The sequence below is a fragment of the Parasteatoda tepidariorum genome, chromosome 2 (assembly GCF_043381705.1).
Source record: "Parasteatoda tepidariorum isolate YZ-2023 chromosome 2, CAS_Ptep_4.0, whole genome shotgun sequence".
Taxonomy (NCBI): Eukaryota; Metazoa; Arthropoda; class Arachnida; order Araneae; family Theridiidae; genus Parasteatoda; species Parasteatoda tepidariorum.
This window is the reverse complement of record NC_092205.1, coordinates 48,548,905-48,569,605: the sequence shown is the minus strand read 5'-3', so window position 1 is coordinate 48,569,605 and position 20,701 is coordinate 48,548,905. Positions and strand designations below refer to the sequence as shown.

Below are 20,701 nucleotides of genomic sequence, written 5' to 3'. Positions count from 1 at the left end.
AAAACACCACGGGACGTATTTTATTTTTATTTAATAACCGTCGTTGAACAGCCGACCCAATTTTTGAGTTTACGACTTCTAATTTAATATATATACAGCGGCCTAGGCCAATAGGCCCATACGCCAAATACAATGAATCATTTAAAAGGTCAACAGACCCTTATATAAATAAAATACAAAAATTATATGTATATATACAATACAAAACTTATTAACCCTCATATAAATAGAATACAAAAATTTTACGACTTCTAATGTTCAACTCCATAACCTTGTAATTTAGAACCCAATCCAGAAGACAAGGGAACTCCTGGATCAAGTATTGGGAGGAATTTGCCTTCGTGGAGGACTTTTTGAGGAAACTAACCCGCATTTACGTTACATGGTGATGAAGACCACGAGAACTTCCCACAGTTAGCCTGACGACAAAGGGACTCTAACCCGTGATCCGTCTACCACTGAGGATATTTCACATCAGCACTGTCGTCGGTGCAAGCCAAATGCGGATTCGTATTGACCAGCCATCGGTGGGATTCGAACCCGGTTCACCTCATTGGAAAGCGAACGCTCTATCCCCTGAGTCATCGCGGCTTCACTGAACGTATTTGTGATGAATTAACTCTATAATTGTGATGAATTAACTCGATTATTTATTTTCATTAGTAGAGAATTTGGTACTATATAAATGGATCATTACTAAGTGCCACTTACTTGATCCCAAAGATCTCGTTTAATAGTATCATTTTTAAATGTACTGATTTTTTTGTTTACTTCCTAAAATATTTACGAAACATATATTTCTCATTACAAGGTGTTCCGAGAAGACCACCCATAATATGTATTTTTAGAATTCTCAACAAAACAAAAACATACACATTGGGATCACATATTAATATTTAATCGTAGGCAAAAAAAAAAAAAAAAAAAAAACACTGTCAAAACATGTTATAAGAAGGTGGGAGTATTTAACAACAATGCAGGTTTGATGATAGTGGTAGGAAACAGAGTGGAGTTGAAAGGCGACTATTAGATACACCTTCAAGTTTCAACTACTGTAATTGGTCACAGATAGAAGGCGTTTTAGTTTATTCGTCAGAAAAATATTAATTTACGACCAAACTTTTTGTTTACAATTTTTGATAGGGATTCTAAAATTAAGGCTGTCCTTACGGAACTCACTGTATTTGGTAATATTTATTCTATGATAGTTACACGTTAAGTAAATCAGTTTTAAATTCAATTTTAAAAATGCTTTCATTTATACATTTCAATTCCTTTTCCTAAACAGTATATTTTGGTAAATAATGATCCGTTATTACCATCCTAAATGTTATTCAATGGGATAATGTGGTGCACAATGGCATAACATTATGAGATACTCTCAACACAATGGGGTACTCTCAACTCGAGAAGAAGACCACTGATACACACCCACCTGATCTATGATCTCAGCGCCAGCTAGTTGCTTATAAACAAGAAAGCGTGTTAATATTTTGGATGTTGCTGGCTAAGGTTGAGCAAAATTTCTTCCCATAATTAAAATGTTAATTAACGTTAAGTCAATTAAATGCAACGCTGTGTCAAATATCGAATTTTTTTTAAAAATAATTATTTTTTGTCTATTTTTTTAATTTAGATTTATTATTTTTTATGCATTTTATTGTTACCGGGACTACTTTTGCTTCATGTATCTGGTAATTAGTTTGTTTATGCTCTACTTGGCTTCATGCCTGTCTTAGTGTTAAGTAAGAAATAAACTAAATATTCCTTTACGGAAGAACATAGAATATGTCGCTTAAGAATATTTGAAGTTAATTCAACAGCTAATCAGGATCCATGCCCACGATGTCGTCATTTGTACGTATCCGATTGCCGAAACAAAATCTAATAGAGTTAAAAGCTAACGCGGCAATGATAATAAAGCACCTTTATCATTGAAGCTCGTGTGTTTCTCCCTCGCTATCTCTAGTGACAAGTAAAAGACATAACAATGAGTTTATAATGAGAATAAGATTAGATAGGCTTGCTAACCAATTGTTTTTGATTGATGTTATTTTAGACAATTAAGTGCCGGTATTGAAGGTAGTTATTTATATAAACTCATTTGTGCTAAAAACCGTCTGTTGTGTTAAACTGTCTTATTGTTTTAATCAACAAGAGGAAAGGTTTAACGGAACAATATATTTAGAATCTTTGTCAAAAATAAGGTTATAGCAAATCAATACTTTACGATGGAAAAAAAATTAAAACTTCATAGGCAGAGGATAAATCAAATAGGTATTCCAAATAAATCAAATAGAAAGTTATTTAGAACAATTTTAAATTTTTTCTGATCGTTAAACTTTTTCTTTTTCTTTTTATATTTCCTAATTCCGTATCTTTGATCGCATTATTGTAACAATTAAGCCGCTATGCCTAATTCCATTGATACTTAATAACAACACATGCGTAATATTCTGACTTAATACATCCACAAGTTTGTTTGTAAAATTTTTTAAACGTTATAGGATTACAAATTAATATATTATGGTTTGTAAAAGGAAACATTTGATTGGGAAAACATTTAATTGGGAAAAAATAAACCAAATAGGTATTCTAAATGATTCAACTCGAAAGTTAATAAGTTATTTAGAACAACTTTCAGTTGTTGCCGATATTAAACTAGTTTTTTTTCCTTAGTAATTACTGATTTTGGATCTTCGGTCTCATTATCGTAAGAATTGAAATTCCACTAAGCCTAATTCCATTGATACTTAAAAAGAACATGTTTTTAATATTTTGACTGCAAGTTTGGTTTTAAAATTTCATGCATGCTCAAATGGTCAATAATATTTAGTTACTGAAATCGAACACATTTTTTTACAGTTCTTTAACGCATTTCCTATTTTGAAAACTTACTAATTTTTCTACACTGAAACATTTTGTTTCTAAGAAAAAAGTTTATTCAAAATACATAGCCCGCCTGTTAATAAAATCACTGGTTAGATCAAATTTCCAAAAATGGCATCCCTTATGTTGGACAATGTTGAAATATCATTGGTTTTAAAATTCACGACTGCCGAATACTTGAATCAAAACTATTTCTTCACCAGTAACCATTTGCTAAAAAATTAAATAGAATATTTTGCATTTATCTTCTAATAATCGTTCATTCCAAAGTGTTGCATAGCATTCTTCCCCTTTCCTCCCCTAGATCGTTTTTTCCCCTTTTAAGGGTTATTGGGCATTGGTAATCAGTTAGAAAGCAATGTTAGTTGTGGGGGAAAAGAACATTTACTTGCAATGAAAAAGAACAAAAAAAAAGCTAACCTTCTTTGGATTTCAGTCTAAACTCGTGAATATTAAATATTTTTCACTCCATTTCATAGCATTTAGAAACGCGACCTTAATTTTTGTAACACACACACAAACCTCAATATTATTAAATTAAAATAGTTTCTTACTTACTTTAGAATTCTAATTAAAATTCTAACTTCATAAATTGACATAGATTTACTTTAATGAATCCTATTGTATATTTATGCTCTTAATGCCACAAAAAAAAGAGAAAGTATTGACTCATTTTTTATAAGAAGAAGATAGAAGTTGACGAGTCGTTTATTGAAAATAGTGGTCAAATCTGCTTATTAGAATCAAATCCTTCTGGAATTTGGTTAGTGGCTATCACAGCCGTTTATTGGAATCAAAACCTTGAGGTATTTGGTTAGTAATGGCCCTTTTTTTGGAATCAACGCTTTCGGGTATCAATAACATCAATTAATTAAAAGGTAATTAAAAGGTAATTGTAAAAGACAGATATAATTAGTGCAAAGATATTTGCTACCCATACTCAATTTTACTACTGTGAAAAGATGGTATTTTACTTTCTGATTTTATACAATTTTTCTTATTAATATTTTATATAAGTCCACTTAGTAAAGCTTCAAATAAAATGGAAACAGGACATTAAAAAATGACTTAAGCGTCATTTAGAAGAAAATACTTTAAAATCACGTTCGAAATGAATAACGTAAGTTGCTATTTTAAACTGAGCAATTTTCTTCTAAAAAAGTTCCAAAATGGAAAATTGGATTGAAATAACAGGCTTAGAAATTTTATAAAAGAAAAAAAAATTGAAATGGTGCATGAAATATATAGTTTGGCTGCTGCATCAAACAAATCTTGGCATTTCAAAAATTTCGCTGCCAAAAAAAACTTCTACATCTAAAGAAAAATAGAAAGAAAAAGAAAAAACCAAAAATAGCACAATCTTTTCTGAAGTATCTTTCTGTCTTATCAATAAATGATCTGGAAACTTGGCAAAAATAGATTCTTCAAATAAAGTGTTCTGATTCCTTTCCATCTTCACAGTTTTGTTCGAAATCTAATTCTCCCCTTCTAACCATGCAGCCATGGACCTTCAGCGACATCAATTTAAAAAAAAAAGAAAGTTATCCTAACTGAAAGATATGTATATAAAAGTCATTTCCTCCCCCTCCAGATGGAAATTAAAGAAGAGTGCGAAAATCATTACCATTCTACCAGAAAGACAGTTTTGGCAAGCAGGGGCATCAAACTTCCAGATACGAAAGCCACTTCAGAAGCCCCCTTTGCCGGGGCGGCGCTCCCTCCCCGTGACCGGAGGGGTGGCGCTCTTAGACGCCAGGAAATCCCCTTCTATCGATCGAACATGCGGGTTCTTTATTGTTGTGCTTTTTTGGAAAAGTCTAACTCTAGTTATGGCACGCGAATGCGAGAGAATCTATGCACTTTCTCTTTAGCTGGCACCCGGAAAAATGTGATTTTGGGAGACTTTCTTTCAAAGGATATGTTGCAGGTTTGAGAGGAAATGGCAAAAGTTGCTTCAACCTTAAAGGTAGATATTTTACTTTTTAATGTCATGCTTTAAATTTGTAATAAAAAAGAAGTGATTTTATCTACTCATATCTGAGTCATCACCGAGTCACGCGCGAATCGTTAGTCGCGCCGCTCCATGTTTTATTTATTTGGTTTTAATAATGTCTAAATTTTAAGTTAACAATATTTGTTATCTGAAACTCGTCCGGTGGTTCAGTGATGCTATGCGTAAACTGTTATGTGCTAGCGTGAGCATACTTTTAATACTTTTTGTTTCTAACATTTTTCACGCTACCATTGAAATCAATTTGAAGCTGTTGCCTTTATAAATTTGTATTTTTAAATAAATATTTTTGTAGGGACACATTAAAAATGTTTATGATTTGTCATGCAAACTACATAATAAAACGAGAAAATTTAAATAAGTAGTTTTTTAATTAAAAAAAATTCATGGAATTGGATATTGCTATGGAAAAATATTTAATTTTTTCATTTGATCGACATTAATCTTTTTTGTAATTTTATTTATAATAGAAAGATCTATGTTGATTTATAATAATAATAAATTTATTGTTCCATATAATTATAAGTTTGATTAAAATTGTTAAGAATAATTAATATTTAAGTTGCAACTGTTTATATGAGTTTCATTTGTTCTACGCAGCTTTTCCTGAAGAAATTTATTAATTCTCGTAAAAACATCAAATTTCATAATGGTACATACTAAATCTTAATTTATAACAAATATTACTTTATAACCTATAGCATATATCATAATATTATTAAGTAAGAAAAATATGCATAATTGAAGAAATCAGAGGAAAAATATTTTAAATTGACATCTTAGTGCATTAGAAAAATTCTGTATATGAACGTAAGGATGCTACTGCTAACAAAATAACTTCATCCAATGAAAACAGCCTCATTGGAAGAATAGAAAAAATTAATCAGAATTTTGTATTTCCAACTAATCGAAGCATTATTTATATCCAGTAATTTTAATTATTTTTAAAGTGGCACTTAACCTGTTTTAGTTTGTATTCATAAATAACTTTCATAAAAAATGCTGCACCTTATAAAATGCAACAAATAAAATAAATTATTGAAGATCAGAAATGTAATTGTTTCCAAAATGTACCTTAATATGTTTTAATTAGCAATCCAAGAGCTTAGAAACTTGCTTAAAAAAGACTGCACTCCTTGAAAAAATGGAAATAAAAATTATTAAAGATTGGCAATTTAATTGTTTTTATTGCAAAACACGTTTTAATTAGCATTCCCAAATGTGCTCTTTATTGTAACTTTCATACAAAAGGCTTCATTTTAAAAAAGTAATAAATAAAACAAATTATTGATGGTCAGAAATTTAGTTGTCTTCAAAATGATACTTGACATGTTTTAATTGGTATTCACAAATGCTTAGTAACTTGCAGAATAATGTATATATAATCTCATAAAAAACAATAAATAAATATAATTATTGAAGGTCAGAAATTTAATTGTTTCAAAATGTCACTTATCATGTTTTAAATAGTATACAAAAAATATTTAATGAATTACATAGGAGATAATGCATCCAGTAAAAAACGACAAGTAAAACAAAATTGTTCAAGTTCCGAACAAACATTGATTAAATCCAATTTCTGCAATCAACAAAATTTTATTTGTGAAAATGCCCAATTCTCACTCACCAAATTTTTTTTAACCCTTTACCCTAATTTAGCTTTTTAGATCATATAGCTAGTACCTAATACGTAAATAACTTTTTGTTCAGCACAATTTCGACACGTAAATCAGTTGGGAATGCTTTTTTCGCCATAGTAAACTTACTTTCGTCCATCTAATTTAATGGAAAATGAAATAGGAATTGAAATTTCTCCACAACATCAACGAGATTAAGATTTGCAAATTATTCTACGAAGCACAGACAAGGGTCTCTTTCATTCGAAGCTTGTTAAAGAAAATTAATTCACTTGCTGAACATGCTAAAACAAATGTTCCATAACAGTTATAAGTGTGAAAATCACCTGCGACTCTTAAAAGGAATTCGGAGGGCTTAGATTAACTAAATTAAACGAAAGTATATCTGAGTTTTTTATGAAAGAAAGTTTGAAACATGGCAATCAATCAATTTAATAGGCGATTCTTCGTGCCGTCAAAACATTTAATCTGGATCCATTTAAGAATAATTATATTCTCCTTGTTTCTGCTGATGAAACTTTTTTTCAAGATAACGAATTTTTGGAAAAGTATATTTTTCATTTATTCTTCTTCTCTCAAGGCACCACAGCCTATTACAAGCCATTGCTGCTCCAAGTATTCTTTGCCATCTGGTCCTATCCGAGGGAAAGCTTTTCCAGTTTCCCTTATTACTATATGATATCTCTGATCACCTTAAACATTAAAAAAAATCAATTCAAAATAAAAATAATTAATGTAAATACTTACTGAAAATTAAGATCAAATTATGATTTAAATACTATATTCTGAAAATGTAACTTGTTTTATTCTCTAGTTCAAACGATTCATTTTAAGAAATACGCTCAAAATTTATTTGTGTTCTCTTGCGTAAAAATATAAATGATCTATGCTGCTAATTATTATTTAATAGAGAAACCCAAATTTCATAAATAAATGATAAGTAAATTCAGTTATGGAGAGGATTTCTTGTTTTCAAATTGAACTTAATTTAGAAATAATTTCTTGTTATTATTACTTCCGCATTGTATCGATAATGGGCATAAGAAATGATTCATTTAATTTTTGTTGTATTTTAGCATACGATCAAGTATATTAAATTTTAATTACAAGACTTTTTTTTAATTGTATATGGAACACGATGTGAGGCTGGATCTCACCCAGAAAATTACGAAGTCAGATATTTCTTTCGAGACCCTACGGAGGATCGCTTTCAAGACCATCTACAACCCTTAGCGATAACTGTTTGCATATCTATACATGTGGCTCGCTTTTTAACTTTCCAAAGGGCGCTGGAGCTGGAATCTTCTGTAAACAGTTTCGTTTTCGGCTCCCGGTTCGAAATTTCGTGTCTCATTTGGACGGAGAATTACAGTCAATTCATGAAACAATCGAGCAACTTTACATAAGACGTGACTCTTATCAAAGAGCTGTTACCTTTACTGACTCAATTTCTGCACTACACGCTATTTCTTCTAATAAAGAGGCCAAGAGCTTCCGTATCCTGAGATGTAGGACTTAGGCTTGAGAATTTCCATAATAAAGTGTCTGTGGATTCCTACCCAGTGTGGCATTGCGGGAAATGAGAAAGCTGACAACCTTGCTAAGAAGGGATCTATGGTTCCCCAGATACCTTCTGGGAACTTGGAATTCCATTGAACTAAATCGGATATTGCTAAGATTTCCAAATGCTTTCTCGATGAAACGGTTTCGCATCTTTCGAGGATTTAGAATGTACTCTTCTCTAAACCACAGCTTGTTCCTGACTTTTTCGTTCAAACATTGTTGTCTCTTCGACGTGTTGTCTTTCTATACTAGTCAGGAATTGACTACATTCATAGATATAAGGACAGCCTAAATTAGTCCCTGACAATATTAGTCTATATTGACGTACTTAATATACATAAAGGGTCGATTAGTCCTGACTGATTGACGTTTATGCGAGTGCTCTCAGTGATCGGAAGTAGCTCTCTACAAGTGTTGTTGTTGTTTCTAATCCCCAAGAGGTCCATCCCAATTAGACCAATTCCATAAGTCCAAAAATGTCCAGGAAGTCTAAAAACAGATGAGGTTTTGAAAAAACCTCGTCGATCTTAAAATCGATACAGTTTAGAATATGCTCGGGCGAAGCCTGAGCAGTCCTACATTTAGTGCAAAGTCCAAAAGTCTTTTGCCCCTGAACATACGAGAGACACCTCAAGTGACCACTTGCAAAGCGAGATAAACAAGTCTGCAGCTCTCTACAAGTTTCAACTGTAGTCGCTACTTTTTTTCGTAGTTTGCTGTGTAGTGTGCTACATTTTTTTAAAGTGAGTAGTGCGATACAAAAAAAAAAAGCAGTAGTTTGACGCGATTTCTGTCATCTACTTTTAACGTTAGTTTAGAAAAGAAACATAGTTCTATCGCAGCTAATTTTTCAAATTTGATGGGTGCAAATCTTCACGGGTACGTCAGTGGATGCAATGAAAATAATCCTGTGACCTCAGCAGAGCTTTAACAGAAATTACGTATTTATTATCACTTATAACTAATATTTAAACTAGCCATTACGAAAAGTAGATAATTAATCACTTCGGTCGCACTTCCACATGCTAAGGCACACTTGTTAAACATTGACGTTATTTCAAAGGAAGGGAGCGTATTTATGATGTATTTAATTTCTTAGAGGAAATAAAAGAGCATTAAACAATTAAAAAACAGCAAGTATTTGATAATTTCGCCTTTCTTAAATTAAATATTCTCTGTCGAAAAAGATATAAAAAGTTGAAGGGTTAATAAACAAATTCGAAAAAAAAAATTTCTAATAGCGAACTGGATCATGTAAACATGAATAAATACTTCTTGATTATTCCCTTATTTTTCATTTAAGACAATTTCTTATTCAAAACCATTTTGAACATAGGTGTAAATTAAGTTCTATAGAAAAGTTTATCTCCTTAAAGTAGTGAAGTGGTTTCAAATTTCCAAAGTAGTTTGTAGTCACTATATTTAAAAAAAGTAGTAGTAGTTGTAGTTAACTATATTTGTAACGAAGTAGTTGTATTTGTAGTAAACAGCAATAATAATGTAGTTTTTCCGACCGCTGAGTGCTCCGCTCTATCTTTTTTCTCTAGTCAAGTGGAAAGTATTGAAAAGCCCGAGGCCTAATGGACTAGCGGCATTTGATAATAATAAAAACTTCCTTTAACTGTAGTTTGAAAATAATTAAAAATACTAATAATATTAACTTTATAAATTATATAAGCAAATTGGTATCATCAGACTGAACACTATAACCGCTAATAAATTATTTACGAGCTGTAGAATAGAATTAAAAGAATCTACTTAAACAACTCAAGTACTTTTTCATAAGAATGTCCCAAATAATTAGTATAAATGATGCCTTACAGCCAAATATTTAGTTAAAACTAAAAACAAAAATATTTATGCTCATATTTTGTAAAGGAAAATAAGTGATACATTTCAGCAAGCAAAAGAACATTAAACGAACCATAAAATTCAAAACGTTTTGCTCGTAAAAAACTCGGCAACTGAATGGTTTATGACATTTTTAGAAACTGTTAAACTTCACCTGGTATGATATATGTTTTCTGTAGAAAATGTCCGCTTTTTTATTGAATGCAATTCATCGAATAATATTTATTGTGTCATATTTTGTCTCTTTCACGCTAGAAGTATGTTATCAAAAATATCTAAACATCAGAAAGGATTTCGTTTGAGCATCTATTCAAACTAAGCATACGGATTTCTGTTTTTTATTGGTAATCTAAGAAAAATATGCAATGCTTTATTCGTTTTATGAATGAAAAAGCTGCTTCTAAAATATAAATAGTTTAAAATTGAAGAATGTTTAATTTGTAATCAGACAATGATGCAGCATAAATGTTTTTGTTAAGTTTAGATATTTATTTAAATTGCAATTATATCGTAACCACATACGCATGCAAGGAAAAATTGAGTGCTGTGTCAACGAAGTTAAGTCATTTGTATAAAAAATGGTCTCCCAAAATTTCGATTAAGTGTTCGTACGACTCAGAAAAACGCTGAGGCAATTTACCCGATATATTATTCTGTAGATAACCCTATACTATATATACTTTATGAATCAATAAAGGAAGTAACAATTTTTAATAAAAAACAGTGTTTTTTTGTCAAAATTACTTTTGAAAATTACGTATAAACCAGCAAAATCTCGGAAACATTTTGCTCGGTATGGTATTTAATACATAACCCTGTACTATATATTTTATAAATTAATAAATGAAGTAATAATTTTAAATAAAAACCTGGGTTTTCTATCAAAATTACTTTTGAAAATCATGCATAGATACACGGTGGTAGTTTTCCTCATGTGGAATTCTGTACATAATCGTGAACTATTACTTTATAAATCAATAAAGAAAGTAGCAATTTTTAAGGAAAACCTGTGTATTTTAGTCAAAATTACTTTTTAAAATTACGTATAAACGAGCAAAATCTTTGAGGCAATTTGCTCGGTATGGTATTCAATGCATAACCCTATTCTATGTACTTTATAAATCAATAAGTAAAGGAAGTAACAATTGCCTGTGTTTTTTTGTCACAAAATTACTTTTAAAAATTAAGTATAAGCCAGCAAAACCTCAGAGGCAATTTGCCCGGTATGGTATTCAATGTATAACCCTATACTATGATTTTAAAAAACAATAAATGAAGTAACAATTTTTTATAAAAACCAGTGTTTTTTTTTTTTTTTTTTTTTTTTTTTTTTTTTTTTGTCGAAATTACTTCTGTAAATTACATATGAACCAGCAAAACCACGGAAGCTCGATATGCTATTCTACATATAACCCTATACTATATACTTTCTGAATCATTACAAGAAAGTTACAGTTTTTAATAAAAATTTGAGTTATCTATTATAATTATTTTTTGTGTAAATTTCAGGGTATCCAATAAAACCTATCCTGTAATTTTATTTTTTTATGATTTATGCAATTAAACGATTACAAATCACATATTACAAAGAGAGTACTTTAAAACAATAATAGAATTCAAGTAAATAGTGACAAAAATTCTGAACCAAAAAGAATTCTTATTTTTTTCTGTTCGTGATCTTGCTAAAGAAAACTGAATCACACATAAAGCAATTTTTGATTGACATTGCGTGATTTAAGACAGTAAAGTAAAATACTTTGCACGCTCTTAACAGGAAAAAAAAGACAGGAATACTTAATACTTAAGATGGACATTAATTATTCCCTTGAAAACTAAAACATACAGGTAAAATACATTCGCTTTACTTAAATAAACTATACGAGAAGATTTTAATTTTACTGTCATTTAACAGGGAAATTGGTACTTATTTAACATTTATAACGTTGAAGATAAAATTACCTCTTAACTAAATGTTAGGTAATTTGCAGAATTTTATATGTATAATGAAGCATTTTTCGAGACAAAATCTATCGCAATTTCTTCAAGAAAATGTTGTAATAAAGATATAGTTTAAATTACTAAGAATAAAATTGCAATTATCTTTTAAGAGTCTTGTAAGTACATGAGTAGCTATTACTTCAACTTTGTTTTCATTATGTAAATTGTTATGTATTTTTAAAATTAAAAAGTTCAAATATATTTTTTCGAAATGACAGCAATTTGAACATGATTCGTCATACTCTTGTACTGAAATATTTTTTTACTGGCTTTGCTAATTCAAGAAGTATCATACACTGTTAAGAAATCTTAAAATGGTCATTTTAATTACACTTAAGAACAATTTTTTTCTCGATTACATCAGATTAACATGTCTTAGATACTTTCGTATCCCTTATTTCAAAAATACAATCGGTTTCTTTCTCCAAGCTACAAATTAATGTTTAAAAAATTTCCTTCTAGTCTATTTTTTATCGAAATTTATAAGTTTAAAAACGATATGTATAACAGGGGGTTGTGTAAATGTTACCATAAACTTCCAGACGCATATCATCCGGATTAAAATTGCATATGATCCTGTGCCTAGAAAAGTCGTCATACGCAGCTAAGGGCGCTTTCCCTAATATGAACTGTTTCGTTGTGTGCTTCTCAATAGGGAAGCACCCTTATCCGCGCACGACGACATTTCTTGGCATGAGTTTCTATGCAATTTTAATCCTGATGATGTGCCGTAACTCCTTAGAAGTTTGTTGCACCGCTATGTTATATATAACATTTTTAAACGTGTACATTTCCACTAAAATTGCAGATTTAGGAGAAAAACTTATATCAGATTTAAAATCCCCACCCCCGAATTAGGCAAGTTCCAGTATTTCTATAAATGCAACAAAAAATTACTTCCCCAGCGTTTTATCTTTTACCAATAAAAATATAAAAGAAACAAGTCGCAGAAATAAGCTATTATTTTAAACTTTAGTTAATTTGTTAATGTTTTTTTATATCAATAATAGTTTTAATTATTTAAATGGAGATTTGTATATCTAAATATACAGTATTTGTTGTATTTCAATGAAATTGAAAGATGGAATGTAGACTCTTAATCACTTTTTATGATGGTAAACATAAAAAAATCTGAGAAATCATGGAAGGAAAACAAAGAGTTTAAAAATTTTCTGAATGTTAAAATATTTTTATGTCTAACAAACATAGAAAAAACTTAAGCAGAGTTTAAAAAATTGTTGTTAATAACACTAGAACACAGTTTAAAAAAAAAAAATTTTTTTTCATTTTCTGTTGCATGAGATCTTGTAACAGATCTTAGATACTTTTGTACCGCTGAAATCTGAAATCGGTTTCTCTTTCCAAGCTACAGATTTTTTGACGACATTTTTAGTCTATTTTTTGTCAAAATGTACCAGTTTAAAAAACGTTATAAGTTGCATAAATATTGCGACAACCTACTAGGGAAGTTAGATTAAAATCATCATCAGAATTAAAATTGCATAGGAACCTATGCTCGAAAATGTAGTCATACGTCACTTAATGGGCTTTGCTATTATGAACTGCTTCTTTGAATGCTTCTGAACTGTTGATGTGCTTTAACTCCTCCAGAAATTTATCGTAACATTTACTCTGCCCTTTGTTATATATAGCGTTATAAACTTGTACATTTCGAGAAAAAAAAATTACTAAAAATGTCATTTTGAAAAAAAAATGTAGCTTTCATTTGAATCACCATATCCGAATTAGGCAAAATCAAGTATTTGTATAAATACAACAAACAATTCTAACCAGTCTAAATAAGTATCAGTAATACAGTTTATTTTTCATTACAATAAAATTCTCTGTTATTTGATACAAATTTAGAAAAAAATAGACAAATTTAGAAAAGACAATTTAGAAAAAAATGCATTAACTCTATTGTTTTAGTTAAAATTCTCATTGCAATTTAAATACAATAGCTTTTAGCTCATATATATACAACATATACAATACATATATAATACAATACATATACAATACAATGCATATACAATACAATACATATACAATACAATACAATACATATACAATACAATACAATACATATACATATACAATACAATACATATACAATACAATACATATACAATACAATACATATACAATAAAATACATATACAATACAATACATATACAATACAATACATATACAATACAATACATATACAATATCTTTTTACGTATACAATAGTTTTTAGTTAAACCATTTAAATATAATACATAAAAGTCCTTATATTAAAATGGTTTAAATTTAATTTTGAGAAAAATACATTTATTTAATCAGTGCGTCAAATACTAAAAGAATTTAAGTTTAAAAGCTATTTGGTCTGCTAATTATGTAGTTCCGCTTTGAGGTGAAAAATTCGTAATAATTCAGTGCAATAAATGATTTCGTTGGAACAATTGCTTTCTCCGAATCGTATTATGTCATGATGTGATTTATAGCAGATGAGGTTTTGTATTCGTGTGACAATTTGATTTGAATATGTTATATTTTCTTTATGTCATTTCAGTTGAAAATTATTCCTCATGACATAAGCCAATTGCAGTTTCATTTCGCAGTGAATTACATTTAAACTGAAACTTTTCTAAAACTGATTTAGAATTCATGGAATTAATTATTCATGGTAAGGGACGATTTTTATCTTTTAAAATTTAAATTCACTGATATAGAAACTCATTATGCTTCTTTTTAAATAAAAATCTCAGGTTTTTTTTAACATTAAAGAAATTAGTTATCGCCTCGGATAGTTTTTATATTTTACAAATTTTAAAAAAAGGCTTAGAACATTATTAATGTACTAATTTTGTATTGTAGATCAGTGGTTTCCAAATGGATTTTCACGCTTCTGGTGTTCCGTGGAGTAATTAAGGGAGTTTCGCGAATTGGAACTTTTTTTTAATCCGTAATGATTTTGGAAACCTGTTTTCATATTTCGATGCAATCAATCATCTAATATTTAATTAATATTTCTGATGCCTTTACGAAATTATTTAAAGTAAAATGCCAATAAAAAAGAATGGCAATTTCTTTTTACACGGCGAAAAAAAAATTCTGGTGAAATTACCGTACTATGTATTAGATTTTTCTAGTACTAAGAAAAACCATGTTTCTAGTAATAAAACCAAAAATTGTGGTATTCCAACCAATTACTTGATAATTTTTCCGTTCATATGAAAACGGTTTACCGAAAATTGGAATTTTTAAAATTACAGTTCTTATTACCACACTTTTAGTAAAAAAAAAAAAAATAAATAAAAACTGAAAAATAAATTTAACCGAACAAATAGTTTTTACACCATAAGGTATCATGATAAAATTTTCAAATTTTACCATATTCAAACTTTAACACATATTACAAAACAATATTTTATTGATAATTTTACCAAAATCATTATCAAATCGCTTTGGTAAAAATTACCGTGCTTTTTGGTCTTCTCGTGTAAGCATATTCTCATGGTTTTGACCATACTTTTTTTCCAATGCAGTTTTCATTTCGAAGAAAACTATAGTTCCACTTATTTTATTCATTTTTTGCTTATGTACAAAACAAAAACAAATTAATTACTAATCTTGATGCAGCTCCACAACTGCGAGTTTAGCTCGGACATAAAACTTAGTTTAAGATAATTATTGATAAAATTTCCCTCTATGCTTATTAAATATTTTCAAAATAAAGTTATCTCTTATAGGTTGCTCAAAATTGTCTTTACATACTTTATTTATAAAGTCGGGTTTTCACCAAAAGAAAGTTGATCATTTAGGGTTCCATAGATATGTCTAAGTCGACGTCACTTCACTTACTAGTCCACTGGAAATCTATCAACGATCAATCAGTTACAGGTGCAACCAATAGGAATACGTTTCTATTAGGATAAAGGTAGGGATTATCCAATAGGAATAGTGCAAATGGTAATTGATTGAATGATGGTGAAACACTGATCTAGTTCTGATTTGGACATCACTGTAACAAAAAAAATGGGGGGACCACTAACCGAATTCGCGATCGCAACGAACTATAGGGGGCGTTGTTGTATGAGACGCATACCTGCGATTTCTATATGAACCGTCATTCAGTTACTCTGGAGACGTCGTTAATGTAGCGTGTAGCATTGCAACGTTCCTTCTTTAATGTGGCTTATTAAATTTAAAAAAGAAAAATGCTTGATCTTCTTTCTTGTACAACCGAAAACAAAATGGTATCTCTTTTTATTAGAGAAGGAACATCCAAAACACATCGGAAAAATATTTGTACATTAACAGAAAAAAATATGTATATTCTTATAAGAGTTAAAACCTAATGCCCGAGAAATAGTATTACTAAATTTAATGATATAACATGAAAGGCCCATTTAAACTTTACATTCTATAGTTTTAAGAATCATATTAGTTCAAAAATTAAAATGAACAAAAAGTATACATAAGCCTCATAATTTTATGAAATTTAATTTTGTAAACAACGTTTTTTGACAACAATTTTTATCAAAAAATTTCAAGTTTCAATAAAAATCATTATTTAGAAACTAAGAAACGTAAAATAAAGAATGCTGACGAAACAAAAACAAAAAAAAAAAAAAATTCTTTTTTGTCGCCATTTTTAGTGCTACGAATATTCGTCTTTGGGATTTGCCAAAAACAAAACAAGATGCAATTTTATTTTTTCAGGAGGGAAATATTTTACCGAAAAAACGAAAATGTACCAATTCCCACAACATAAAACTTTATCTTGGCAAACGTACGTTTTGGAAATGTTATTTCATTTGGAATCTTATTCATCAGAGTTCATATGGCGATATGATTGTTTTGAATCTATGCTAAACTCTATATCGGCTCATTTTCCACCGAAATCCAATTAACTATTTTGATTTTAAATAAAGTGTTTTATTTTATGAACTGTCGCAAAAATTTTAAGTGTAGATTGGCGGCACTTAAAAACCGCCAAATCTGTAGCGGCGGTGGCGTTAATACGTCGTAAGTACCGAATTTTTATTCCATACTTTTCTGAATCATATTATTTCAAACATTGGAATATACAAGAAGTATACATAAACACATAATGTTATACCATTTAATTTTTCAAAAGTATTTTGAGAACAATTTTTATCAAAAAATTATAAACTAAAAAACGGAAAATAAAGAATTCTTAGGATAAAAAAAACGATTTTAAGAATTATTAACATTGAAATAAAAACTTTCATATTGTTTCTTTTTTTATTATTCTTATAGTTCTTAATCAGACGTAAAAAACCATTCTGTAGAGAACCATCATCAAATGAAAAAAAAATATTTACAAGCAAATTTTTTATTGTAAAAATCATTGCACTTACCTGATTTATGATTCCCGGAGAATTCCAAAATGATAAGTTCCTTGTTTGAAAACTTTATTCTCAAATAATAGATACATAGTTTATACCTTCATTACTTTTAGATAACATACTACACAGCAAAATTTTATAATTGATATGAATTTGAATATGTAGCTAAAAACAGAATAGCTGAATTCTAGTTGAACTTATTCTTTCAAAATTAAAAAAAACTTACCAAGAAAACGATTTAAATTAATTAAGAATCAGCACAAATGGCACTATTTCAAGTAACTTGGATAATTTTTTATTGTTGTTTTCCGAATTATATGGATACAGAAATATATACTATTCTATAACGAAGAAGAATATGCTATAACTATTACAATTCTGTATGTTCTGAATTCATATTTATTCACTGGAATGACGAAAGCAATGTTGACTTCACTTTAATTCGTAATGAATTGAAGACAGAAGAAATGCATTTTACCTTAATACACACATCTGTAACAGTATCCGAAATCGGAAGTCATCAGTTGCAAGTTTGTTGATAATAGAAATTAAAAATTATTGAGGAATTTTTCTTCAAATGTTTGGCGTGTTCTGTTCCTGAAAGATTTACTAATATTCTGGAGATTTTTTTCAAGTTCTTCGGCCTTTTCCTTAGGGAAATTTTGTTTCTTATTTGCTGCTAAAAAATGGCGTCTGATTCAGTCAATGACTTTGATGGAACTAAATGAAAACGTGATAAATTAATGTCTGATATTTACAGGCTCCCGCTAGACGGCGTACTCGAGCGTTGCGATCGCGAATTGAAATCTCAAAATAAATCTAATTTAATTTAAAATATTCAAAATTATTTTTTTGTTTCAGTTTAAAAACATTAGTTAAGATCTATTATTAAGTTCATTTAGTATTCCAGATAAAAATGAATTTTCTGTAATTAAAAATATCATATTACAAAAGATATTATTAAAGTAACTTTAGAAGTCCATTTACGGTTATCTTTCTTTTTCATCTTAAAGTCAATACGAAATATCATGTTTACAAAGTGGACAAGTTTCGGAAACGTAAAGCTAGATATTTTTATTTCTAACTATCTACTGTCCAATTCAGTTTTATCTATCATTATGAACTATGACAAATAAAGTAATGTCGTGGTGATCAAAAGCGAAATCCTTTTATGGTTACCATGACAACCACGATATTCTTCCTGAGATTTTTCCGAAATCTCATTTTCCGCTTCCTCAAGTCTATGCAATAACAAAACAAAATTTGTTGAAAGGAAATCTGCTTGTATACAAAAACTTTTTTTCAAAAAGTTTTTTCAACAAAGCTTGAATAAACATATCTCGAAATACTTTCAAAATTATTATTATTAAAAAACAACAACTTTTGTTTATCACTAGCTCTTTTGCTTTCCAAGTTTCAAAATAATTCATTAGAGATGCCAGAGGCTAAACTATATTACTGAGTAGAATAAATCAAAAATATCTAATAAATCATAAATCCATAATTTTGTGGTTGTGAATGACAATTAGTTGTTTGCGCTATTCCTATTGGACGATTCGTATCCCCAATCGGTTCATCTGTAACTGATTGATGAATGATGGTTTGCCACTGGAAGTGAAATGAAATGACGTTTCGAAATGAAGTGACGTCAGCTTGAACAGTTATATTATAAGATCCACGTCATCTTAACCGGGATTGAAAATTAAATAGCGTTTCTACCACGTTAACTTCTTTTTTTCTTTCTTCAAAGCACAGCGTAAATGTTTTTTTTTTTTCATTTTTTGTCGCATTGTCAACTTTACGTTGAAGTGGGGTGGAACTTTACAGAGACGGGTACCAGGTCAGGCGCTGTCCACGTCGTCTTACCGGGATTAAAAATTAAATAGCGTTTCAACCTCGTTAATTAAAAGATGAAGTCCTGAAAAAAAGAAACAAGATGCTTTGTCACTGTTGGTTGGTGTGCATTATACTCATATTTTATTAAATGCAATTGGATACCTGCAAGTTAAGGCTCCTATACTATCAGAGCTGACCTATCAAGCAATATTGGAGCAAAAAAGTTCACAAGTTAACGTTATGTTAGTATTGTGCTTATGTTAGCTCTTTGGAGCAAAAATAGATGATGAGTCGGGACTAATTCAGGGGCTCTACTGCAAGTGATGCCTGCAAGTGACGTCATCGTAAGTAAATCTTGGTATTGTCGATTCAAAAGTCAATCAGGTTCGAGACATATGTGCGACGTCACTTACAGGCATCCTTTTAAATCATATTTAAATCACGTGGTTGGGCCTAATCACTTCACTTCTCCTTCTTTTAGAATAAAAGATTTTTTTTTTTTTTGGCATTATACATGTAAGTTTTAAAGACTATTCATTTTTTTAAATAAACATTCTAAGACAGCATTTTATTTATTAAAATAAAATGCAGTCTTATGGTTTTAAATAAATGGCATAAATGGTTTTAAAATGTATATAATTCGAAAGAAAAATTAGTATTGCGCATTGATGGGTGAAAAAATCTCTATGAAATCAGGCAATTTTTAATATTTATATAAATATTCCTGCGTATTGATCTGGCTTACAAATAAGCAAAAAAAAAGTTTTTTTATTTATCCATTTGCTTAAAATGAATCGCATAAAACATATATCTTTCAAAATTACTCTCAACATCCAAATTTCACTGCAATTGAATTTTTTGAAATTTTATTTCATTCGTCAAATCAGGAATAAGAATTCATTTCGAAGAAAATGAACGGGAGTAAATTATCCTCATATATATTTATTATTATCTTTTTAAATGCACGATAATTAAAATATACGGAGCTACATGTATCTGAAACAACATGTTTTCGGTCTTCAGGTAGTAAAATAACATGTAAAAGAAATGAACAGTTAGATAATTGTGTTAAGATAAAAATCAATAAAAATGGGGAAAAAATGGTTGATTTCATTGAGGAAGAAATATACACTTTTGTACAGATATCGTTTTTCACAAAAGTTTTAACTATAAACAAAAAATACTTTTAAGCGGCTTATAAAAAAAGTCAAAAATCTCTATTTATAAGGCAATATTACTGTGGTTTTACATTTTCCTGATATGAAAAACGTGCGTGACTTATGCTTGCACGCATGTTTGTAAGGCAAATATGCAACTCAAAAACTTAAATGGTTTTGTATCGGCTAAATTCATGCAGCCTTACAGTCAAAACAAGATTTTTAAAACGTTTGAAATTTTGAAAAATACTTTTTTTTTACTGAATTATCTGATTTCGATGCCTTTTTTCCTCTTAATTAAAAATTAAAAAGAAATAGTTAGCTGTAATTATCAATAATATTGCAAGAATTATAAATGCATATGTTGTTGCATTTTCTGTGGACAGTAAGCTAAGAAAAGA

At 29.4% G+C, this 20,701-nt stretch overlaps 1 protein-coding gene across 1 annotated transcript in view; it reads left to right on the top strand.

Annotated features, from left to right (window-relative positions):
* Window positions 1-4,708: 4,708 nt before the first annotated feature.
* LOC107454627 (guanine nucleotide exchange factor DBS) overlaps window positions 4,709-20,701 on the top strand; it is a 116,455-nt gene continuing 100,462 nt past the window's right edge. Inside the window, exon 1 of the mRNA XM_016071876.4 lies at window positions 4,709-4,855. The gene's annotated coding sequence lies outside the window, so the exon portion shown is untranslated. The remainder of the gene's footprint in view (window positions 4,856-20,701) is intronic.